The sequence below is a fragment of the Heterocephalus glaber genome, unplaced genomic scaffold (genome assembly GCF_053883595.1).
Source record: "Heterocephalus glaber isolate CG9 unplaced genomic scaffold, H.glaber_assembly_v1.0 deba00001757, whole genome shotgun sequence".
Classification (NCBI taxonomy): Eukaryota; Metazoa; Chordata; class Mammalia; order Rodentia; family Bathyergidae; genus Heterocephalus; species Heterocephalus glaber.
In genome coordinates, this window is record NW_028258454.1 from 4,392,259 (window position 1) to 4,419,311 (window position 27,053).

A 27,053-nucleotide genomic window follows, 5' to 3' on the forward strand; every position below is an offset into this window, starting at 1 on the left:
ATATTTGAATATCTGGTTCCAGACATACTCATTACTTAGCACATTTTCAATGGCTGGGAGTGGTAGTTGAGACATAATTTGTAATATTAAACAAATATATTTAAAAATACATATTACTTTTAGAACTAAATGTAATCTGTGTGAAAGTTTCTTGAACACCAGAATTAAAAATATTGTATAAAAATATTTAATAGTACACACTTAAAATTTCAAAGCAGAAATTAAATTTTCAAATGTTAAAAGTTTATTTTAAATTTATATTTATTAATATATTTTGTAATTTTTGAATAAAATATTTTTGAAAACAAAATAATTTGATGTGCCTATTTTATATTTTAATTTATGTTTTATAAAAGCATGGTAGTGTACTTTATGCTTACTTTTCTTATTGATTTCTTTACTCACTACCTTTAATAATAAAACAGATTATCTAAAAATCTTCTTTGCAATAGCATAATCAGCAATTTTTCTAAAATAAAGTTAAAAAATAAATTTAATGGAATAAATACACAATAATTTATGAATTATTTATGTCTTTATTACTTATCCATCCAACAGAACTAGCTTATTGACAAAAAACATGAACATATGCAAAATATAATTAAATCCAGTCATCTGTGATAGCTGCTATCTTTCAGTCAATGAGAAAGCAGAGCTTAAGATGTATTAACCTGTCTTGTCATTACAAAAATGTATTTGCAAAGCAGAGGAAAAAGCACTTTTTACTTAAAGATGTGATAGCTTCATACATAATTTTTAAATGTTTATATGCATGGTATATGGACTTCTGTTTGGATTCTACCCTAGTGCATAAATATTAGAGGTTAAAAAAGCATAAGACAAAGTCCCCAGCTAACAAATTAATCCCTTTATATGATCTATTGGATAGACTGTGACAGAATGTGTGACCATAGTATTATAGACCAAGGAAGGATAAAGACCATATCCTATTTGCATTTGCATCTCTAAAACAAACACTGGCTAGATATTTGGTAAATGAATAAATGAACATATGCATGCATGCATGAGGTACTTATAAAAATAAATACTTTGAATATTAGAGCAATAATTATTAGGAACAGATTGTAAAAAGTCAAAAGATCAGAGCAATAAATGATGTCAGGCACTTACATTAACATGGTTATGACAGAAAACACGTATGAGTTCGGAGTTTCCAGGGTTTGTTAATGAAAAAAACTTGATCAACTGTCAAAGTCATATTAAAATAGCATCACAAAGAATTAGAATTATGAAAAAGAATGCTAGCTAAAAGATTCCATAATGCTATGAAGCCACTCTTAAGTGAGTTTCATAGCTTGAGATTGAATATCATTTTTCACAGGAGTCTTTTCAGCAAATTCCTTTGCCATAAGTGAAGCAGAAACATTTCCACGAATTTGTCTGAGAAGCAATAATGGTACCCCAGATTTTAAAAATATTATTGATTTTTGGTATAATTTCTTATCCCTTTGCAAATAGGACTGATCTTATATTTCCTTTTCCTTCTATAAGAAGTAACAACATTTGCAAAATCAGGTATTTCTATCTTTGAACTGATAGAAGATAAATGTAGAATGACTGTGTGAACAATGGACCCCACAAAATAACAATGAAATAACATTGTCTGAAGGGTAGTCGATGCCATCGCTGTGGATTTACATGTTGGTACTTCTCCCAATTATCATAGAGGCTAGATTAAATTCCTTGAGCAGAAATTAGATTTGGAAGATGTGTGTATATGTGTGCACATGTGTCTGTGCACACAGTATATGTATTCATGTGTGTGTTCCATGAATAAGCTTCAATCCTGGGGGCATTTTAGATTCACCTGGGGAGCATTTAATGATAACAATGACATGTTCACAACTCCAAACATAAAGAGATGAGAACTATGGCATTAGGGACATCGGAATTATCAGCTGTAACTTTTTAACACCCACAGGAGACTCTAAACAGGATAAGTGTTGAGGCAATTGATTGCCTTCAGATTGTATCTGGGGTTCCCTTAGGAGGCACACAAAGGACAGATGTTCCAAAAACAGATGTCCCATGCAGGCTGCAGGCAGAGAGAACAGATGTTCTCTTAGGGCAGGCTCCACAGAAGATTAGAAGTCTTTAACAGCCTATCCTCAAGCCCAGTTGATTTAGCTACCTACTCCAGGTCAGAAATCTTGCCTTCCTTACCCTGTATCACTAGAGGATGTGGTTAATAAACAACTGTTGAAAGAATAACACATGAAAACTGATGTTCTAGGGTGTTAATAGGGCCTTATTTCCATCATAGGTTTTGCATGAAGTCTTAAAAGGTGAGGGGACAAAAATATAGATAAGAGTTGGCCCACATTTGTCAAAGGGAACTAACTGCTAGATTAGTTAGGCAGATATTGCAGAAAAAAAGTGGTTAGGAATTATTGGCCCAAAGGGCATTTCAAAGGTATCACTAGTTTAACTGTTTAATCTGTCTAACTAGGTTTGAGGTTGAGGAGGTCAGAGGATTTCCTTGGAGAAAATGCTTGTATACAAGAGATGGAGAGGGCTCTCCTTACTTCCAGCCTAGTGATAGAACTTCAGAGAGAATCTTAGGGCCCATGATATGTATCCTAGGCTGAGTAAACAAGTAGAAATCTATACCAGAGAAGCTTTCAAGGCCAGCTTGAAACTTCTCAGGCTTCAGGATGTAGACAAATGGCTAACCTGAAAGTAGGCTGTGCTCCCAGAGCCTATTATGGCAAAGGATCACAAGAATATCTGCCCTCCCAGATTGGATTGAGGCAAAGTATACAAGAACTGGTGTCTCATCCAGAACCACTCTCACAACCTAAATGTAATGCTTACCAAGGGAGCCCATGATGTAGTCAAGTTGACACAAGAATTAATCATCATAGTGGTCATCTCTGATCACACAGTCACTTGATTTCCCTTGGTCACGCACTTAGTTTCTACTACAGCCTAGTAGTATGCCAAGTACTTATTTTGGAATGATGACTAATTCTCTGATGCAGATGGCACAGCCTTGCTCCAAAATTCAGAGTTTGTGCTATAAATGCCCTATGGGGGCTTTCTAAAGACTCCACCCTATGTCCCACCAAGGTTACCTGTAGCACATGAGATATTCTCAAGAGGCAGTTTGAACCTATTTTAGAGTCCTCTCTTTTTGAGGGGACCAACTCAATGCTGATGGCTTTCTGAGTTATCTTACAAATGGGTTGGAGCAGAGTACCAAGCGAGCAATGTCTTGTATCCAAAATCCGAAAAGGGGGTAAGATATAATAACCTATCTATTTAGAAAGTGAAGGTGAAATGAACCTGCCTTTTTCCTGGGAGGGGATTCCCGGTTGCATCCCATTCCGTTGGGTCCTTTGGTACTTTATCAATACAGTAGGCCACTAAATCATGTAGGATTTATTTCTTACACTATGTCACACATGTGTCTTAGGAAGGCAATCAGAGTACTTGCCATATGCTACTTCCCAGATTTTGTTAACATGATTGTCAACAATAAAACTGACCAGTTGTGATGCAGAATGTCCAGCCAATCAAAGAACTTTTGGATTTGTATTATGACAGAGAACATAAGAGTTAATACAGCCCTGAGGCAAGGATGTGAATACATGTTGCTATCTGCTTGGCATATTGAAGAAAACACATTCTCTCAATCAACAGCTGCGTAGTACGAGGGTATCCTTTATGGCAGAGAGTAACTCATCTCTGCTATCCCGGTCAGAACATGGCCTGACTCCTGAATCACTATGTTCTCAAGGGTGGGGACATTTTAGGGGCTTCTAGGACTTTTTCATCATCATTGCTCTTCCTCAATAGCTCTTTTACATCCTTACTCACTTTGCTGCAAAATGAATTCCTTGGAGGAAAGAAGCATTGTGTGGGACGTGATCACAGTTTGGAAAGTTTTCTGTAAGTCCACAAATAGTATTGTCAGAAGAACCACAGTGAACAGGAAGGGAAAACCGTGTCCAGAATGAATGTCTCTTCCAAGGATAATGAATTGCTTCCTACTTCTTGGTGGGGGTGACCCAGTATAATCACCTTACACTTCTATCGCAGGAACAGGTAAGACAGCGCTTACAAGGTTCCAGAATTCCTTTGTGTGAACTATCTCAAAGATGTTCAGGTAAATCCCTAGATTGAGACAGCTGTATTTAATTGGAAACTCCTTTGTTACTTCTTGGCTTGTCTAAAGCATTCCCATGTGGCCTGGTTTGGAGTTTCTCTGCATGGGAAACAACCTAGACTCTCCATCCTTGAAAAATTTGGAAACCTGGGATCTGAGAGAGCCTTGCTGAGATGGAATAGTTTTGCCATTCAGCATAAGAAGCCCTAGTAGTTCTCATTTCCCAGCAGGCAGAAGCAGAGTGATCAATTCTGAACAGAATCTCCACTGAGAGCATTTTAATCAACCACAGTGAGTACAGAGCAGCTGGCTCACCACCAAAACTTCACAGATGTGTTTGCATCCAATTAGAAAATGGTAAACATCAGGCATGAGGCCAGGTCTATTTGGTATATTAATTTCTTAGCCTAAGGTAGATCTTAGGACAAATTCATTTTTTTTTCCATTTAGTTTATTGGTACATTTTAGGTATACAGTCAAGTTATATTCATCATTGGGATCTTGTACCTTTACATGATATATCTTGGTTCTTATTTTTTTCCCCATTCCCCTGTCCTCCCTTCACCCCCTCTAACCTTCCCTATTTACAGACTTTGTTTCCATGTTTTTCCTTTCTCATATTTTTTCTTTTCCCTTCTTTCTTTCCCCCTACCCCTCCCACTTCCCCTACTCCTTTAGACATTTCCTTCCTATTTCACAGTATCAGTTATACATTTTGATTCTTATTTACACTTTTAGTTGTTCACACCAGAGAAACTCATTTTTAATTCCATTCCTCTGTAGGGATAAATTCTTATCCTTTCATTTCTCCCATATAGATTATCAAGAAAGAATTAGCTCAAAGTCAGCTTCTAATTATCCAGATAGTTTTAATATTCGGTGGCATTTTGGTATCCTGTAGAAAGAGGACAGGTGGTGGAAGTCAGCACAGGGGAATCTAACTTTACCTATTTATTACTTTTTCATTTTTTTCATTTTAGAGATAATTAGGATCATTCATTTGACATTGAGCATGTGACTATAAGATAGATTTCAACAGCAAAGCTAATATATTTCAGCGAAGGTGAAAACTATGGGAAGAATATTTTAGGGTTATTATTATTGTTCAAAGATTCTTTTGGAATTCTTCTTTGGAATGACTCTCAAGCTCATTAGGAAACAGTATTCATATAATTTACTCACATTTAACAATAAAATATTTCTCAATTTATTCACCAACTTATATCTAGCTTGACTTTGAATGATTTATATCAATTTTAGAAATTAAAATTCACCTTCAGAATATTTTGTCATATTTAAGGTTACTCAAGGCACTGTGTCTACACAGTGGATCAACAAAAGTTAATTCAAATATGATTTCCAAAGATATTTTGACCAGTTTTAGTATCACTGGGATACTTAGCCATCTAAAGGGACTGTTATTATTTGGACAAAAAATGTTTCCCAAAAGACTTGTGTGTTCAGAGGTGGAGCTTCTGGAAAGTAATTTGATCATGGCTGCACTAATTCACCAGTGGGTTAATCCACTGATGAGTTCACAGCTGAATGAGCTGGTAGGGGTTGGGGCCCAGCTGGAGGAGAGGTCACTGGGGATGTGGCTTTGAGGAGTATACCCTGGCCCAGCTCCTCCCTCTCTCTGCCTCTTTCTCTGTGTCTGTGCTTCCTGACAGCCATGAGGTGGGCAGCTTTCCTCTGCCATGTCCTGCTGCTGTGATGTTCCACCTCAGAGCCAGCTGGCCATGGACTGAAATCTTGGAAACTACAGCCAAAATAAATGTTTTTATTTAGGTTGTGTATGTCAGATACTTGATCCCAATGATGAAAAGCTGACCAATATAGAGATTACATCAATACAGAGATTACATCAGAGTGTTCTTTGGAATGTGGGGGTTCTTATGTGTTTACTAAAAGTCATATTATTGTGCAACATTCATCATTTTATAGTTTATCAAAATTCATCTTCCCATAAGTGGTCTTTTTGGAAACCACACCTTATATTAGTGTTGGTAATTATTAAACTCACATGTGATGGCTTATTTCTCAGATGTGTTCTTTCTGGTACATCTTCTGATTTAGTTCAGCTATATTATGTTTATGTCTATAGTGTGCTCTATGAAACACTAGGTCCATAAGATAGAGCATAAATTCTGTAGTGGAATACTCAAGAAAAGCTTACTAGATTCCTTTGGAGCTATTTATAATACATATAAACACATCAACAGTGCCTCTGGACTCAGTTCTAGCTGCATTTTTCTTAAATGTGGCTTTATCAAGACAGGATTTTCAGCACAATTCACAATAGCTAAGCTATAGAAATAGCCTGGAGGCCCACTGAGAGATGGTAAAGAAAATGTGGGATATAGAGTATTATTCAGATATACAGAAGGATAGATTCTTGTCATTTATAGGAAAATGGATGAATCTTGAAACCATAATGTTAAGAAAATTAAATAAGACACAGAAGGTTAAATATCACTGGGTTTTGCTTATATGAGAATCCAACAATATGAATAAACCAAAGAGTAAAAGAAATGGAAGATGGCAGGAAACAGGGAGACCGACTTTTTTTAAATGGAAAGAGGAGCAAGAGAAGGGGGAGAGGAGAATGTGGGGGGAGGAATTGAAAATGATCAAGATATGACATACATGTGTGCCAATTTCCTGAAATTAATGTAATTATTATATGTCACAAACTAATAAAAGTTTTATTATATATCACAAACTAATAAAAGTTTTAAAGACTAGGGCTTCTCTTCCACATCTCTCATTTCCAATTCTCCCTGTCTCAGTAAAAAGCAGTATTATTCTTCTATTTTCTTGAACTAAAGTCCTTGGAGCCTTTCTTGACTTCTTCCTCTTACTGCCTATCCAACCCATAAAAAATTTTGTCAACTGTAATTTAAAAATAAATCTACTTCACCTCTTACCACCTCTGCCACTATGACTTTGGTACGGTCTATCTCTATCTCACTTCTAAATTACCACAAGTGCTTCCTAATTGGCTTTCCTCCTTTTCTCTTGCTCCTATTCAGTTACTATCAGTGACTTGAATTAGGTCAGCCCTCTGCCCAGGCCCCAACAACTCATCAGAAAGCCCACTCAGCAAGACCTTCAAAGCCAAGCACAATTTGTTTTTCTGCTCCCTGACCCCCACCCTACTGATCTTACCTCCCTACTTATCACTTCCCCTCTACATTAACCCTCTCAGGTCTTACCAGCTTCCTCACTCTTCAAGGAAAACACCAGACATACTCTTGTTTCAGGGCTTTTGTGCCTACTCTTCCCCCAAACACCCCTTCTGAACAGCTTGCTGCCTTGCTTCAGGCTTCATCACCAACGTCATTTTATCAAAGAAGCCCTCCCTGGTCACTACCCTATGTAACCCCTCCCCATCTGTCTGCCCAAGACCACCATTCTACATTTCCTTACCCGGTAAGGGTTTCTCTCCATGGCACTTATGACAGCCCATCACATCATCTATTTGTTTATTAATTGTTTCTCTGCTATAATGGAAACTCTATGAAATTAAGGTCTTATTGTCCTCAACTGAATTCTTAGTATCCAGAATGGTAGCTGGCATGGGAGGTATGCAAATATTTGTTGAATAAATAAATATATGAAAATTTCCGAGAGACCCTGAAGTATAGAAACCTATTGAATCATTATTTCCAAACATGCACATCTATAGAACTGCATTTAAAAACATATCTAGTAACATCTTACTGAACACACTTTGAGATCTCATGAATGTAAGGTGCAGTGCTGCTTTACATGTGCTTTTGTTTTAGTGCAGAAGTTGAAGCATAAACAGATAATTCAAAGTAACCTGGCAAATGATGGAATAAATGTATATATGAAGGAACCTAGGAGGGCCTTCTAGAAATGCTGCTTCCAGGTAGAAATTCCTCACTGTACTACTACAAAATATGCTTCTATAACTTTGACAATTATATAAGTCTGTGGCCATATATAAGTCTGTGGGATGACACAGAAAGCCACTGGCTGGCTGTGACCATTTACCAACTCCAAATTGACTCTGCATTTTACTTCCTCTTGGCACAAAGCAGCAGAAGTATGGACTAACTGACCAACCTGATCATGGACAAGGCCAGTGCTCAGGGAGAGAAGGTAACCCTGGAGAGGCAGTAGACCCAGAGAACAGGGCCAGCAGCTTCAGGGATTCCAGTGTTACTCTCCCAAAGTGACTGGGTAAGAGACAATCAGAGACCATTGCAGAAAGGTTGTGGGTTAGACACAGACAGCCTGAGAAATTTCATCTCAGCTAGGAAGGACATGGGGCCTGCTCTCCATATTGAGAAACCAGGCCCAGCAAATGCTGCCATTAAGGCCAACAGTTTTCATTAAAGCTAACAGTTTGTTTGAAACTTCCTCTCCCCGACCAAGTGGCCTACATCCACCAGAGATCAGAAAGCTGATTGTTTTTCCTACCTACCAACATGAGCAAGGGTATGCCTCGGCTTGGACAGTTTACTACAGTCTGCGGTGAATGGACAGAGGGGACTCTGGTGCAGGAAGGTTACCTTACAAACCCATAGACCCTAAAGCTAAGCAGAGAAAATCATGACTTACAGGATTTCAAGACTACAGATCTGAAAAGAAATCCCTCATTCAAAACACAGATCAATTTTTTTGACTCAATATTCTTACATTTTTTTAAATTCTCTTTTTCCTTCATTGTATTTTTTTTTTTGATGGTTGGGGATTTTCCAGCCTTCTTTTGCTCTGTTTTTCCTTTTTCTTCTTTTTATTGTTCATTCCTTTCTTGCAACCATTGTCTATTAATATTAATTTCCTTTTAAACCTCAATAGGGTCCTTTACATCATTTCTTTTCCTCCTTCTCATCTTCCATTGTTTAATTTTTCAAAGTTTACTTATTTTTCATTCTCTGGCTCCTCACACCCTCTACCTTCACCAGTATAACTATTAAGCATTACAAATCTGTAGATAGCTAGTTAATTCTATGATACTATGGCTGAATACTGTTATATTGTGTCTGGAGGTAAGGTTGTTTCATTTAGTAGATATTTACTGTAGCTTAATATTTGATTTGTTGTTTATATTGTAATTATAGATCTTTTTTCTATGGTTAAGAGTGGTAATTATTTAGTTGTTGCTATTAATTGGTTTTCTCTGGATTACATTTCAGTCATTAATGATACTGCAACCCATTCCTGGAGAATTGGCCACTAGGTGAAATGTGCTGAAACATCCCCTCCCTAATACATGGAGATGTCTGGATCCTGAGACAGAGGCAAAGGCCAATAGTTAGTCACACCCAGAGGGCATTGCTGAAAAGCAGACATTAAGTAAAGAGGTCTCCATACTAGCAACAAAGCTTTCCACTATAATCAGCCTGCAAACCTCAGAACAAGAAGTAAACAAATAAATAAACAAAAAAATAGAAACACATGAAAATAAGGCAACAAAATGTCCCCAAGAATTCCAAACTCCCCCAAACCTGATACATGGGCCATCCAAGAGGAGGAAATCAAAAGGATAACAGAGGAGATAAAATACAACAGTAAGGTGCTTGAAAAGATCAAAAAAGATATAACAAAAGAGATAATGGACCTAATAAACAAAATGATCAGTAAGTCTACAGAAGACACTAATAAAAAGTTAGCTGACCTAAACAAAATGATATAAAAAATGCATGACCAGTATAGAAAAGAATTAGAGCTCATAAATAAGTATGAAACAGAAATTTAGGTGATTAAAACTGCTATGGAAAATAAGGGAAGTAGAAGTGACCAGTGTGAGGACTGAGTGTCAGAACTGGAAGACAAGGCTGTTGTCAGTGATCAACTAATGAGAGATAACTTAAAAACAATATAAAGGAATGAAAATGGATCCAACACCTGCTAGGTGATACAAAGAAGACTAATCTAACATTAATTAGGATTAGTAAAAAAAAAAAACCAAGAAGACCACACATCTGGCATAACTAGATTGTTTACTAAAATAATAGCAGAAAACTTTCCAGATATGGGGAAAGGATTTAACATACAGATAAGTGAGGCATATAGAACCCCAAATAGCTACAATCAGAAAAGAACTCTCTGACACATCATAGAAAAGGTTCCAGAACTCCAACGCAAGGACAAAATATTAAAGCTATTAGAGGGGCCAGGGATTTAGCCCAGTGGTTCTGCCACCTACCTTGCAAGCACAAGACTCCGAGTTCAATCCCTGGTACTAAAAAACCCCCCAAGAAACAAAAAAGCAAAAACAAAAACAAAAGCTATTAGAGCAAACTGACAAATCACTTATAAAGGTAAATCTATTAGAATTACAGCACACAACTCAACACAAACCATAAAGGATAGGACAGCTTGGAGTGAATTGTTTCAAGTGCCCTCCTTCCCCTAAAATCCCTTCCAACATAGGCTGATATGTCTTCCAAAATAAGCTTTCAAAATTGATGGAGAAATAAGATAGTCCCAAAATAAAGAGCACCTAAAGACAGTCATGACCACTAAACCAGCACTTGAAAAAAGTTTCCCAAGGATATCCTAGAAAAAGGCAATGAAACTAACAATGAAAAAACGTCTAACAGAATTAATACACCATATAGAGTGAGTAGTTAAGTAGAAGGGAAAGAAAAGAAATCAGCAACAGAAAAAGAATGCAATGACACCAATAAGTCAGTACTATTCCATTATAACTCTCAATGTGAATGGACTCAATTCCCCAGTCAAAAGACAAAGATTGGCAGAATGGATCATGATACAAAACCCAGTGATATGCTGTATATAAGAAACATATATAACCCAAACAGAAACTCATATACTAAAAAAATCAAAGGGTAGAAAATAATATGCCATGCAATAAGAACATGAAAACAAGCAAGAATAACTTTCTTATTTTCAGACAAAGTGAACTTCAAGCCCAAATTGATGAGAAGAAGCAAAAAAGGTTACTACACATTGGTTAAAGGAACTATTCAACAGGAATAGATAACAGTTATTAATATACATGCACCAAACACTGCCACATCCAACTTCAAAAAAACAAATGCTATTGGTCATAAATGATCAGATATACATCACCACAATTACATTGGATATCTCAGTACCACACTGACATAAATAGACATATCAACTAGACAAAAAAAAATCAACAAAGAAATATCAGGGTTGAACCAAACCTTCAAACAAACAAACTTAATAGACATCCTCAGAGTGCTCCACTCAATAACAACTAAATATACATTGTTCTTAGTAGCATTAAGAAATTTCTCCAAAATAGACCACATGTTAGCCCATAAAGTATGCTTTGGTAAATACAAAAGAATCAAAATTATGCTGTGCATGTTATCAGATCACAGTGTAATGAAATTAATGCAAAAAGCCACAGAAATTATGCAAATGGGTGGAAATTAAATGATAATTATTAATGGATTACAGAAGACATCAAGGAAAATATTAGATGGTTTTTAGAAGTAAATAATAATGTCAGTACAACATACTTATGGGACACAATGAAAACAGTCTTAAGAGGGACATTTATAGCTGTGAATGCCTATGTCACAAAAATAGAGTGAATCCAACAAATAATCTAGTTGGGCATGGTGGCACCTACCTGTAATCCCAGCACTCAGGAGACTGAGGCGGGAGGATTGCCATGAGTTCAGTACTAACCTGGTCTACATAGTGAGTTCAAGGCCAGCCTGAACTACAGAGTGAGACTCTGTCAATAAATAAACAAACAATGCACCACAGGGTGATAGAAAAACAAGAATAGTCCAAACTTATAGCTGGTACAAGGAATGAAATGATACAGATCAGAACAGAAATCAATGAAATTGAGACAAAAAAAACTCCCACAGGGAATCCATGGGTGGAAAAGATGTGGTTCTTCAAAAGAATAAACAAAATAGACAAAACTTTAGCCAATCTTTCAAAAAATAAAAGGAAAGAAGAGTTCCAAGTTAGTGCAATTAGAAATGGAAAAGATGAAATCACCACAATCACTGCTGAAATCCAGAATATTATTAGCAACTATCTCATAAACCTGTACATCAATAAATTGGAGGACTAAGAAAAATGGAGAGAATCTAGATATACATGAATTATCAAAACTGAACCAGGAAGACTTAAAAATCCTGAATAATCAAATAATAGGCAATGAAGGGCCAGGGATTTAGCTTAGTGGTTCCACCACCTGCCTTGCAAGCGCAAGGACCCAAGTTCTATCCCCGGTACCAAAAAAGCAAAAACAAAAACAATCCCTAGCACCAAATAATAGGCAATGAAATTGAAGCAGTAGTAAAAAGAAAAAAAAAATAAAACCCACCACCTAAGAAAAGCCTAGGACCTGATTATATTCACTGCTGAGTTCTAAAAGAATTTCAGGCAAAGCCAATTCCCATACTTCTCAGACCCTTTAATAAAATCAAGAGGGAAGGATACTCCCAAAGTCATTCCTGGAGCTAGGATTACCCAGATACTAAAACCAAATAAAGATCCAACCAAAAAAGATGCAAAAATGCTCAACAAGATATTGACAAGAAAGTAACAAATCATCAAAAAGATCATACACCATAAACAAGTAGGCTTCATCCCAGGGATGCAAGTATGTTTTAACATGCACAAATCAATAAATATAATATATCACACAACAGAATCAAGAACAATGTACATTTCAATGGACACAGAAAAAGCCTTTGACAAAATTCCACATCTATTCATGAAAAAAAAAAACACTGAAGCAAATAGGTAGAGGGACCTTGTCTCAATCTGATTAAAGCTATTTATCATATTAAATGAGAAAAATTGAAAATTTTCCTCTAAAATCAGTATTGAGAAGAATGCCCATTACCACCACTCTTGTTCAACATAATACTTGAAATATTATTAGCAAAAGCAATTAGGCACAAAAAAGAAATAAAAGGGGTATGAAAGAAAGAAGTCAAATTATCACTCTTTGCAGACAACATGATCCTCTACATAGAAGATCCAAAAAATTTTCACAAAAAGACCCTTAGAATTAACAACCAAATTCAGTACTAGAGCAGGGTACAAAATCAACACACAAAACTCAAGTGTTCCTGTTCACTGGTAATGAACTACTGAGAAAGATACTAGAAAAATATCATTCACTATAGCATTAAGAAAAATTAAATACTTAGGAATTAATCTCTCTAAGGAAGTGAAAGACCTCTACAAAGAAAACTATAGTATTCTGAAAAGGAAACTGAAGAGGACCTCAGAAAATGGGAAGATATCCCCTCATCCTGGATAGGCAGGACCAACATAGTTAAAATGGCCATACTTCCAAAACTGATCTACAGATTTAATATAATTCCAATCAAAATTCCAATAGCATTGTTCATAGTAGTGGGGAAAACAATTTTAAAATTCATGTGGAACAAGAAGGGACTTGGAATAGCAAAAGAAATTCTGGGTATAAAGAGCAAATTGGGAAGCATCACAATCCCAGACCTGAAGTTATATTGCAAAGCTACTGTGATAAAAAAAAAATAGCATGGTATTGGCACAAAATCAGACATGAGGATCATGGGAACAGAATAGAGGAAGCAGAAAAAAATCGCAAGCATAATCAACTATTTGATCTTTGACATACACTGAAGAAAAGATAGCCTCTTCAACAAATGGTGATGGGAAAACTGGCTGTCTTCATGAAGAAGATTGGATCTAGACCCATATTTCTCACCATGTACTAAACTAAAATCAAAATGAATCAAAGACATAAATGTTAAAACAGAAACAATCTTCTGGAAGATTTCTGAAAAGAATCCCAGTTGCACAGGAAATAATACCAAGTCAACAAAGAGAATTATATCAAATTAAAAATCTACACAGCAAACGAGGCAACCAACAGAGTGAAGAGACAACCTAGAGAATGAGGAAAAATATTTTGGCAACCAGTCCTTGGATACAGGACTAATATCTAGAAGATACAAAGAACTAAAAAAAAAAAATTTGATCCCCCCAAAATAAAAGACCTCATCAAAAATGCACAAATGAAATGAGTAGATACCTCTCAGAAGAAGTACAAATGGCCAATAAATACATGAATAAATGTTCAACATTGCTTAGCATGAGAAAAAAGAAAATTAAAACAATAGTGAGATTCACCTTACTCTAGAAAAAATAGCTATCACCAAGAAATCAAATAATAATGCTGATGAGGCTTCAGGGAATAAGGAACCTTCTACACTGTTGATGGGAATGTACACTAGTATAATAACCATTATGAAAATCAGTATGGAGATTTCTCAAAAAATTAAAAATAGAAATACCATTCAACATAGCTATTTTCCCTTCTAGGTACCTTCCTCAAAGAGTTCAAATATTTTTACATTACAATAATAATACATATCTATGTTTATAATAGTAAAATTCATAATGGATGAATCTTGGAAACAGTGTATATATCCATCAATAGATGAATGAATAATGTGGCATTTCTATACCATGCAGTACTACTCTGCATAAAGAAGGATAAATTAGAGTCATTTGTAAAAAAAAAAAAATGGATGCACCTTGAGATCATAACATTAAGTGAAATAAATCAGACATATAAGCTTAAATATCACATGGTTTCTCTCATATAAGAATATATAAGTAACAAGCAAAACATAAGATAGATAATTGGAAGTAGGAAGATAGATCTTTCTCAAATGTGAAGGAGAGCAAGACATGGAGGGAGGATGAGGGAGTAGAGTGGAGGGGGTGTGAAAAGAATTAAGATGTATTCTGTACATGTACTGACTTCCCATGAGGAATGTAATCATTATGTACTGCAAACATGTACTACTAATAAAAATATATGTATATAAGAATCAGACTGAAAGAGCAAAGTAGAATACATTATATGAGAAATAAATCTGTCAGTCATTATTAACAGTATTTTATTGGATGGAATAAAACTTCTAATTCTTGATAAAGCTTTGGGAAACATAAAACACAGAACTTTGGATGAGGCATTATAGTGTATGTCTGTAATCCCAGCATTAGGGAGGCTGAGGCAGGAGGATCAGAGTTTCAGGCCATCTTGGCTACATAGTGAGCTTAAGGTCAGCCTGGAATACATAGTGAGACCTTATCTCAAAAAAACAAAACCAAAACCAAAATCAAACATAAACTTGGGGCCCATTGATTAAAAGAACCAGGAAATAAATAAATTCTATTTACTTCCATAATGCCTGGGATGATTATTTTGTAAGAAGTTTCAAAGAAATGTTAATAAGGAAAAATATTTTCTTATTTCAGATATGTTGTGTTTGTCACAAGGAAGACCCTCTATTTGCTACAGTGAGGTATACTTTGCCCTTGGGTGACTCAGGAGTAAATGAGCTGTGGCTGACTCTAGTGGAAGTAGGACACCCATTATCTTCCTCTCATTGTACAGCTCAAAGCACAAGCTGCTGCCTGCCCCTCCCACCCTTGTATCCAGCAAGCCTGGGTAAAAGAAATCTCTCAGTACCCAGAGTACAAGGCACCAGGATTTTCAAAACATTAAAAGTGTCTTAGGACTATATCCTCCTGATGTGGAAAGGGGCAGAATTCTACAAGGGAGGATGAGGAAAACAGATTGAAGGTATGTCTCCATTTGAATTGAGGCTATAGAAAGAGAAGGAAAAAGTAAGGGACACAGGGTAAATGATTTTGGAACAATCACCCAAGACAAAACTTGGGGGGTTGTATCTTCCTCCACATCACTCTTAAAGGGAATAGGTTGGATGAGGATACAACTCTAATTCTCATGCTCTGTACTGATGAAGGTAGATGAATGGACATTTATCTTTATTCTCACTAGTGCCTCCCTATTCTTCCAGTTTTGTGGTACTTTTCAAGTGTATGACACTTTGTCAGAGAACAGATTTTCCTCATTTAATGACCTACTCATTTAATGATTGTTCAGACTTATGGCCAAGGTGCGCTATTCAGACTTGTGCTTCACTGCTCAGACTTATGACCTGCATTATGCACTTAGGACTCAGGAACATGAGCAACAGTGTGGCCTTATGGTGGCTTCTTCTACAGTACTGTACTGTACTTTTGCTGACTGTATAGTACAGTTCTGTACTGTAGCTTTATGTTCTGTTATACATTAAAGTATTGCATGTAAGAGTCATACAAATAAAAACAAAATCATCAAGTTGGAGTTTCCTTTGATCATTTCTTTGTTCTGAATATTGTAATGTACATACTATATGCAATTTCTCATTTATCAACCATCTTAGTTACTTTTCTCTTGTTGTTGAGACAAAATACCCAGCACCCAAGGTTAAAGGGAGAAAGGTTTATTTGGCTTACAGTTAATAGAAGTTTCAGTCCATAATCAGTTGGCTGTAAGGCAGGGTGGCAGAGGGGCAACATTTCATGGTTGCCCAAAGGTAGCAAAGCAACAAGAGATCTTAACAGTGTCTTTCTGCTCCTTTTATCCACCCAGACTAGATTAAGATTAGGGTGGTGTCAAACCAATCACTTACGTGGTTTAGTAATCACATACCCTTAATCCCAGCATCACACACTCTAAACCACATGAGAGTTTGGGGGGATGTCTAGACACAAGCCATAACAGTGACCAATTCATTTAACAACTTAGTTGCAGGAATGGAACTCGGTCATTAAATTAGGAATATCTGTACAAAGAAGGCCAAAGCAATCTAAGCCTGCCTCCCTCTACCTTTGCAAGTCCCAGCCTAGCACCGACTAGATTCAATCGATCAGATTCTCCCACTTGGATCTTTCAGTCTTGAAGAGGACATACAAAGATAAAAGAACAATAACAAATACTATATTTAAGTTTTTAATTGTTATTTTAACTGACATATAGTAAATTTCACTCATTTCATTATGCATCATCTTTAGTTCTTATAAATATAGAGCCATGTACCTATGACCACAGATATAGAACAGTTCCTTGTACCCCCAAAACTCTTTTGTCTTGTCCCATCATAATCAAACTCCCCCTCTAGCAAGCACTGGTATGTTCCCTGTTCCTACAATTTTGTTTTTCCAATGTTATATAAATGGAATAATGAGTCTGTCTTGTTTCAGTTAAGTTAATACGTATATTGGAGATTTATCTGTTCTATTAGATGTCAGTACTACATTTTTATTATTGCTTAGTGTTCTATTGTTATTCATGTGGAAATACAAAGGACCTAGAATAGTGAATACAATTTTAGATGTGGAGAATTAAGTCAAAAGTCTCACAGGATATGATTTCAAGATTCACTAAAAAGCTACATTAATCAAGACAAAATGGAATTGGTAAAAATCCGTGTAACCAACATATAATTGGATTTTTTAAATCCAATCTGCCAATCTATGTATTTTGATTGGGGAGTTAAAATGATGTACAATGAGAGTTATTACAAAAAGTATTTCCTGATTCTGTCATTGCATTATTTTTTCATTGTGGACTTTCTTATTTTTTCCCTTTTAGTTTCACTACTCACCCAGTTGCATGAATTTTTTTCCTTTGTTCAGATCAGGAACAAGACAAAGCTGTGTATTATTACCACTCCTGTTCAATATAGTCCTCAAAATTTTAGCCATGGCAATCAGGCTAGAGAAAGAACTAAAAAAGATCCAAAAGAAAGGGAAAAATCAAATTATCCTTATTTGCAGAATATATGACCCTTTACATAGAAGATTTTTAAAAAACTCCACCAGAAGACTCTTAGAAGTAATAAACAAATGCAGCAAAGTAGCAGGATACAAAATAAACATACAAAATCAGTAACATTCCTATACACCATAATGAACCTACAAAGCAAGAAATAAGAATAGATTAAAAAATTAAATTAAATACCTTGGAATTAATCTAGCCAAGAAAATGAAAGACTTCAGAAACAAAAATGGTAGAGTAGCAATCAGCAACAAAATACAGCCTCTGTGGGACCTGGAATCCAGACACCTGGAAAATAATAACTGGGTGAAGAGAAAGAAGAAATAAATCTCCAGGAATTGGAAGGGAACTAAGAGGAAAATTAGAAACTATAGAGAAGGTGGAGAAATGGGCCACAACACACAGAAAAGAAAGAGACAATATGGAAGCTTATCCCAGCTTCCAGGGAGGGAAACCTGTCTTCACAGAAACAAGATAAGTCCCCAGGGTTAGAAGCTCCAGGGAGAAACAACAGACTGAACCAACAGAGCTAGCCCAAAGAATATCCCACATCTATTGTAAACTGCAAAAACAGCATGGGGTTTTACTCTGAAAGTGATTCCTTCCACACTGCAGGCTACACTTGGAGAATGAATTCAATGCTGTGCCTACCATATTGCCAGTGTGCATTTAATGAGGCACCATTTCAGGGATGGATTGATTATTTAAGACTGAACCACAGAAAAGCTACAAAACAACTTCACATCAGGGTTCCCAGTGTTACTTACCACAGTGACTGGGTGAGAGACAGCCATAGGAGACAATCATGTACAGAAAGTGAGCTAGACACAGATCCTGTGAGGAGTTTAAGGTCAAGCTGGAAAGGACAGAGGCCCTGCTTTCCATGTTGAGAAGCAAGGCCCCATATGTGTGGTTCTCAGAGGCAGTTGGATTTGAAAGTGCTAGTATTAAATACAGTGGTCAGCTTGAACCCTTGCTCTGCTGTCTACTTCCAGCATAGATCAGAGGTCTGATTGCTTTCCCCATCTACCAACATGAGCAAGGACATACTTTGGCTTTGACAGTTGCACAGCTTAGGGTGAATGAACAAAGGGGCCTTTGGGGTGTGGTGGGGCACCTCACAAACCGACAGGCCATAAAACTAGGAGGAGAAAGGAAAAAGGTGAAATTACAACAGATGCTGCTGAAATCCAGATTATTAGTGACTACTCTGAAAACCAGTACTTTAATAGATTGGAGAGAGTCCAAAAGAAATGGATAGATTTCTAGATACACATGAATTACCAAAACTGAACCAAGAAGATGGAAAAACCTTGAATAATACAATAACACACAATGAAATTGAAACAATAATTTAAAAAATAATACCAACTAAGAAAAGTCCAGGATTCAGTGGATTTGCTGCTAATCCTAAAAGAGTTTTAGGGTAAATCTAATGCCAATACTTCTCAAACTCTAACAAATTTGAAAGGAAAGTGTACCAGGTTATAAAATCAACAAACAAATGTCAATAGTGTTCCCACACACTAATAATGATCTCAATGAAAAAGCACGTAGAAAAACTATACCAATCACAATAGCATCAGCAAATTTAAATATTTAGGAATCAATGCAACCATGGAAGTAAAAGACTTCTTCAAAGAAAACTACAGTACTCTGGAAAAGGAGATCAAAGAGGACATCAGAAAATAGAAAGACATCACCTATTTGTGGATAAGGCAAAAGAAATATTGTCAAAATGGCCATACTTCCAAAACTTGTATACAGATTTAATGGAGTTCCAATAAAAATACCAATAGCATTCCTCACAGAACTAGAAAAAAACAAGCCTGAAATTTGTATGAAACTAGAGGAGACCCAGTATAGGAAAAACAATGCTAGACAATGAGAGCAGTGCCAGAGATACCACAATCCCAAACTTCAAGGTATACTACAAAGCTACAATGATAAAAACAGAATGGTACTGGCACAAAAACAGACATGTAGATCTGTGGAACAGAGTAAGGGATACAGAAATGTCTCCAGGCACATTCAGCTATCTGGTCTTTGACAAAGGGACCAAAACTACATTCTAGAAGAAGATGGCCTCTTTAACAAATGGTGCTGTGAAAACTGGTTATCCACATGCAGAAATTTGAATCTAGATTTATATTTCTCACCATGCATTAAACTAAAATAAAAATGGATCAAAGATCTAAATGTTAAAAAATAAACACTTAATCTGCTGAAAGATAAAATTCTTAAAGTCATAGGTATAGGCAAGGACTTTTGGGACAGAACTCCAGTTGCACAGGAAATCATACCAAGAATCAACAAAAAGTAATATATCAAACTGAAAATTTTCCAACCATTAAAAGAAATATCAAACAGAGTGAAGAGACAACTCCCAGAATGGGAAAAAATGTTTGCCAGCTATTCCTCAGAGGACTAATAGAAAGAATATGTAGAACCTCAAAAAATAGATCCCCCAGAATAAAAGACCCAATCAAGAAATGAATAGGCATTTTTATGTACTTCTATTCAGAAGAAAAAATGTTCAGCATCTCAGACCTTAGAGGAATGCAAATGAAAGCAACAATGAGTCCCATCTTAATCCAGAGAGAATGAGAATGATCATGAAATCAAATGTGGGCAAAACTGCAGGGAAAATGGAACCCTTCTACATTGGTGGTGGGAATGTAAACTAGTATAACCACTAGGGAAATCAGTATAGAGATTCCTCAAAAAGCTAAAACAAAAATTTATATTCTACCCAGCTATTTCCCTCTTAGGAATCTTCCCAAAAGAATTAAAAAACATATCACAGTGATATACACATACTCATATTTACAACAGCACATCTCATAGCAGTTAAATCTTAGAAGAGGCCTCTATGTTCACCAACAAATGATTAGATAAAGAAAATGTGGCATTTCTACACAATGAAGTACTACTCTTCCATAAAGAAGGATAAACTCAAGTTATTTGCAGGAAAATGATTGCACCTTGAGACCTTAATGTTAAGTGAAATATATAAGATACACAAGCTTAAATATCACATGGTTTCTCTTATAAGAGAGAAACAGAAATAATTAAAGAGCAAGATTAAAAATAGATAATAGGAAACATAGTAATAGATCTTTTCCAAATGAAAGGGGACCAAGAGATGTTGAGGAGGGGAGGAGGAGTGGGAGGGCAGGGGATGGGACTTAATAAAAGCATTAATATATATGAGTACATGTCCCAATCCCCATGAGGAATGTAATAGTTATGTCCTACAAACATATATAATTAAGAAAAAAAGAAAGGAAAAGGTCTCTGTAATAAAAATTATGTTGCTCTGAAAAAAGAGATCGAAGAAGGGACATTAGAAAATGAAAAGATATCCATCCCCTGTTTTTGGATAGACAGAACCAATATTGTCAAAATGGTCATACTATCAAAAATAATATGTAGATTTATTGCATTTACAATCAAAATACCATCAGCATTTTTTTTTTTTGATACCAGGGATCAAACTTGGGACCTTGCATTTGAGAGGCAGGTGGCAGCACCACTGAGCTAAATCCCCGGCCCCCATCAGCATTTTTGACAGAACTAGAAAAACAATGGAAAAATTTATAGGGAAGCAGAAGAGTTCCAGAATAGTCAAAGCAAGATGGAGCGACAAGAATAAAGCAGGAGGTACTATACATTCAGACTTCAAGTTACACTACAAAGCTAGACATACTGAGCAATGAAATAGAATAGAGGATGAAGAAATAACCCCAAACACCTTCAGCCACCTGGTTTTTGACAAAGCCAATAATGTACCCTGGAGAAAAGATAGCCTATTCAACTCATGGTTCTGGGAAAACTGGTTATCCATATACAGAAGGATGAACCTAGATCTGTATTTCTCATCCCGTACTATAATCAAAATGGATCAAAGACTATAGATAATAAAAATATAATAAAATCAGTGAATGCATTGGGAGAAAATATTGGCAAAGCTTTTGAAGACTTAGGCATAGACATTGACTTCCTGAACAGAGCCCCATTTGCACAAGACATATTACCAAAAATCAACAAATGGGATTATATTAAATAAAAAAGCTTCTGCACAGCAAAGGAAACAGAACAGCCAATAAAATGAAGAGACAACCTATAGAATGGGAAAAAATATTGACAGCTACTGCTCAGACCAAGAATTAATATCTAGAATATATAAAGGACTCAAAAAATCAGATCCCCAAAATAAAAGACCCAGTCAAAAAATGAGTACAAATGACCAATAAATATATGAAAAAACTGTTCAGCATCTTTGGTCATTAGAGAAATGCAAATCAAAGCAACAATGGGATATCAGCTTACTCCAATAAGAATGGCTATTATCAAGTACTCAAACAATAACAAATGCTGGCAAAGCTGTGGGGAAACAAAGAACAAAATAGAAATTGCATTTGCATGTTACAGTGGTACATGTGCATCCATGTTTATAGCAACACAACTCATAAAAGTTAAATCATGGAAGCAGCCTATATGGCCCACCAACAGGCAAATGAATAAAGAAAATGTGATACACACATAATAGAGTACTACTCAGTCATAAAGAAGGATAAATTTGAGTCATTTTTTCAAAAAAATCAATGAATCTTTAGACTAAAATACTAAGTGAAATAAACCAGATAATGAAAATTAAAGATCGCATGGTTTCTCTAATAAGGGAAATCCAGAATATAAACAATGTAAAAGCAAAGTTAAAGGACAAATGGTAAGAAACTGGGAGGTGGACCCTATGAAGATGGGAATTGGTCCTGGGAAAAGAGAGAGTATATAGGATGGGGAGTGGAAGAAGTGAGATTAAAATTAATCTAGATGCGATATATAGAGAGATCAATTCCCCAAGATGGATGTAAAACTATATAGCATAAGCTCATACTAATAAAAAATTTTAAAATGATAGCCATGTTAATCCAGGATTAACATGATTAAAAGTATAGATATTAACCTTATAAATACAATCAATTGATTTTTGACAAATATGCAATGATAATACAGTAGGGAAATATGAGCTTTATAAGAAATGGTGCTAAAACAATTAGCAATCTATGTGAAAAAAAATGAAACTCATACTACACCGCTTATTCTTTTAATGTGTGTGGAGTCTGTAGTTATGTTTTCTCTTTCATTCTAGAATTTGGTGATCTGTCTTCTTTATTTTTTTCTTGGCCAATCCATACAGTGGCTTATCAATATTTTATTTAGTAAAAAACCTAGATTTTTGTTTCATTGTTATTGTTTGGAATTTTTATTTGTCCTTTTTAAATTTTCTACCTGTTTTGTGTTTCCTTTTTTTGTGTGTGTGATACTAAAACTTTATTTTGCATAATAAGTTTATTTTTTTAAAGGCATATAGACAAAACAAAGTAAACATTTAAATAGATTTTAACTTCTGCCCTAAAATTGCTCCATTAAGTGTCTAAACATTTTTAGTTCAGTAATCGTCATCTTCATCAGAGTCCATTACTTTCTTCTGTTGAATTTAACTGCTGTTTTCTTTTCTGTTTGTTGGCTTACTTTTTCAAGGATTTCTATTAAACCTTATTCTGAGACTTTCCCACTTAGCTGTCCACACTTTGCCATCTGTATAAGGTAATTCTCTACTGCTTTCGTTTTTTCAGGCTTTACAAGTGCTGAGTTACTTAACCTGGCCTGGGCTGATTGATCCAGAACTTGTGCTAAGATACTGTTTCTCATTTCTGCTTCCCTGTGCTTTGCTTCCTGTTGTGCTGCATCATTAGGATCCCCATGTTTCACTTGCAGCTCGGCCAGTCTCTGCTTCCTCAGCACCTCCAGCTCCTCTGTGTTTCCTTTTTAAGCTATTTAATGTGAATGATTTGACTATTAACTTGAAAGTTTTCTTTATTTCTAACATAAGCATTTAATAATATAAGTTTTTATTGTAGGTACTGTCTTGCCTGTTGCCCATAAATTTTGATTATTCAGCTTTCTTTTTCATTTTTTTTTTGCTTAAATGCTTTTATTGGTACATTTTACGTAAGCAATACATTTACATTTATCATTGGGTGCTTGTATCTGAACATGATGTATCTTGGTTCTTATTTTTTCCCCATTACCTGTGCACCCTTCCCCTGCTCCACCCTTCCCTATTTACATAGACTTTGTTTCCATTTTTTCCTTTTCTCATATTTTTTCCTTTCCCTTCTTTCCTAAAATATTCAACATCACTGGTCATTCGAGAGATGCAGATGAAAACAACACTGAGATTCCACCTCACACCACAAAGAATGGCTGCTATCAAGAAATCAACCAATAACAAATGCTGGCAGGAGTGTGAGGAGAAAGCAACCCTTCTCCATTGTTGGTGGGTGTGCAGACTGGTGGAACCACTGTGGAAATCAGTATGGTGATACCTCAAAGAACTAGGGCTAGAGGTCCCATTTGATCCAGCTATTCCTCTGCTAGGTATCTTCCCAAAATAATTAAAAGAATCATACCACAGTGATATATGTGCACCCATGTTTATAGTGGTACAGTTTGTAATAGCTAAAGCTTAGAAACAGCCCAAGTGCCCATCAACTGGAAACTGGATAAAGATGATGTGAATTTTTTATAAAATGGAGTACTTCTCAGCCATAAATAATGAGAAACTTGAGTTTCCTGGCCGCAAAGCCACAGATCCTGAGCTCAGTGCTGACAGCTGCCCCATCCTGGTAGACTGCCCTACTTTACAATTTCTACTGTGTGCAGGCTGCCTGGGAAGGGCCCGCAAGACCCTCCAGCTACACAATGATTTTTTTTGATTAAGGCTAGCTGGGAGACAGACAGGTCCTGAGTCACACAGAACACGCTGAATCAGCCTGCTGCAGACAGGTAGGTCTGCCCACACCCTACCTAGGGCCCCAGTCACACGGAACACATGCCGAATCAGCCCGCTGCAGACAGGCAGGTCTGTGCATGCCCTACTGAGGTCCTGAGTCACATGGAAGACACCGAATCACCCCACTGCAGACAGCCAGCCACCTGATTCCACACTACAAAGATGCAGAGGACACCAGACCACCAGACCAAGGTACTGAGTCCCACTGTTCCCGGCCCAGAAGTAGGGGCTTCTGAGCTGTCGTCCCACTGCTCCTGGTCCAGAGGAAGGGGCTTCCCAGTCACCACCCCTCCTGCTGCTCCCAGCCCAGAGGAAAGGGCTTTTGGGCCACCTTCTGTCCCGCTGCTCCTGGCCCAGAGGAACGGACTTCTGGGCCACCATCCCTCCCACTGCTCCTGGCCCAGAGGGAGGGGCTTCTGAGCCACCATCCCACTGCTCCTGGTCCAGAGGAAGGGGTTTCCCAGCCACCATCCCGCCTGCTGCTCCCAGCCCACAGGAAAGGGCTTTTGGGTCACCATCCCTACTGCTGCTCCTGGCCCCTGTCCCACCTCACCCAGCTCAGAGGAGATAATCCATGCAGGCACTAACAGCCCCCCGCCCCAGTTGAAATGAGAAAACACGTAAATAAGTCTCAAAGCCAGACTTCCCGATCACTTACAGCAGCCCCAAAGGGAAATGAGATGGAACGCTCTGATACTCAACCACCTGGACCCACTGAACTGGCAACAAAAGGGGATCTGGAAAAAATGAAATCACAAATAATTTCTCAGATAACAGGAGAAATTGTGCCCCTAGTGCAAGACATGATGAATAAATCAAGAGAGGAGCTCAGGAACGTGATGGAATCCCAACGTAAGAAACAAATGGAACCCATAAAACAGATGCAAATAGATTTCCTGGACATGAAAAACTCCATTGAGAGTCTACACAGCAGAATGAGCCAATGTGAGGACAGAATTTCAGATATAGAAGATGAGATTGCAATTAGTGACCAGGAAAAGAAAAATTGCTTCAAAATTATAAGGGAACATGAGAAATCCATCCAGCAGCTGCTAGATGATGCAAAAAAGAATAACATAAGACTGATTAGGCTCAATGAAGAAACAGGAGAGAATGCAGATGACATAAAAAATCTGTTCACAGAAATAATGGCAGAAAACTTCCCAAGCAGGGGAAAAGAGCTTCACATACAGATAAGTGAGGCATATAGGACTCCAAATAGCCTTGATCAAAAAAAATCTACATATAGGCATATAATTGTTAAGATTCCAGAAACACAACAGAAGAACAAAGTTCTCCAAGCAGTCAGAGAAAAGAAACAAATCACATACAAAGAATGAGAAACTAGAGACATTTATAGCTAAATGGATGCAAATTGAGGCCATACTCTTAAGTGAAATAAATAGGACACACGTGTAAATACTGAATAGTTTCTCTAGTGTGAGAAACTGAAAGTGTAAATAAGGATTAAAATGAATAATTGGTAATTCGTTTTCATTTTAAAATGTGGTCTACTTATGACATCTTCATTGATCTATTAATTATTTAAAGACTGTTATTTAACTACTACACACCATGTCTGATTATTTTCTATGTCTTTCTATCATTGCTTTGTTTCCTTAATTTGTTAAGGTTTGTTCTGTGGCCCAAGATAAGATCTAACTTGGTGAGTTTTTATGTATATGTAAATATAATGTGTATTTTTTAAATTACTTCCTATAATATTTAACATTTCAATGATGTAAATTGATTTATAGCCTTGCTTGGGTCTTCAGACACTGTGTATTTTAGTTCTAAAACTTCAATATTTTAAATAATTTCTACTTCTTTGCTGATAATTTCTATCTTCCCATGTATTTTAAGAGTATTCACTATTGCTTCATATAGGATGCTTATTACAGCTGCTCTAAGTAAATTCTAACATTTATGTCAGTGGTAGCAAACCTTTTAGAGCTTGCAATGATAAAACCAGCCCGCTGTGGCATGGGTGCCATAGGTTTGCTACCATTGATATAACTCATCTCCATGTTGCCCTGTATTGATACTGTTATGTACCGGTTCCTGGGTTTTTATGAGTTTTTGTTGTTGTTGTTCATTTATTTGTTTTGTTTTCACATACTGTTTACATTTTCTCTGATTTTCTCATACTCTTTGAAGAACAGGGCCTTTTCCTCCTAGCTCCTTTAGCCAGTAAAACCAGTCTTTTGTTGGAGTTTGAGATAAGCATCATCACAGTGATGGTGGTACCTCACCATGGCTGGAGTTGGTCCTGGGTCAGGGCTGGGAGAGAACAGAAAATAAAAACCAGAAAAGACCTGGCTATTTCCCCTCTTTCAAGTCTCTGTGAAGACATCCCTGGTCCACTGGGTAGAAAGACATGTCTTCTCTCAGAGTTTACCTGCCAGGACTTGCTGCTCAGTTGCTTGTGTCAT

General features: G+C 36.6%; 1 pseudogene; it reads right to left on the reverse strand.

Annotated features, from left to right (window-relative positions):
- Positions 1 to 538: 538 nt before the first annotated feature.
- LOC101699216 (programmed cell death protein 5 pseudogene) lies at positions 539 to 27,053 on the reverse strand (annotated as a pseudogene).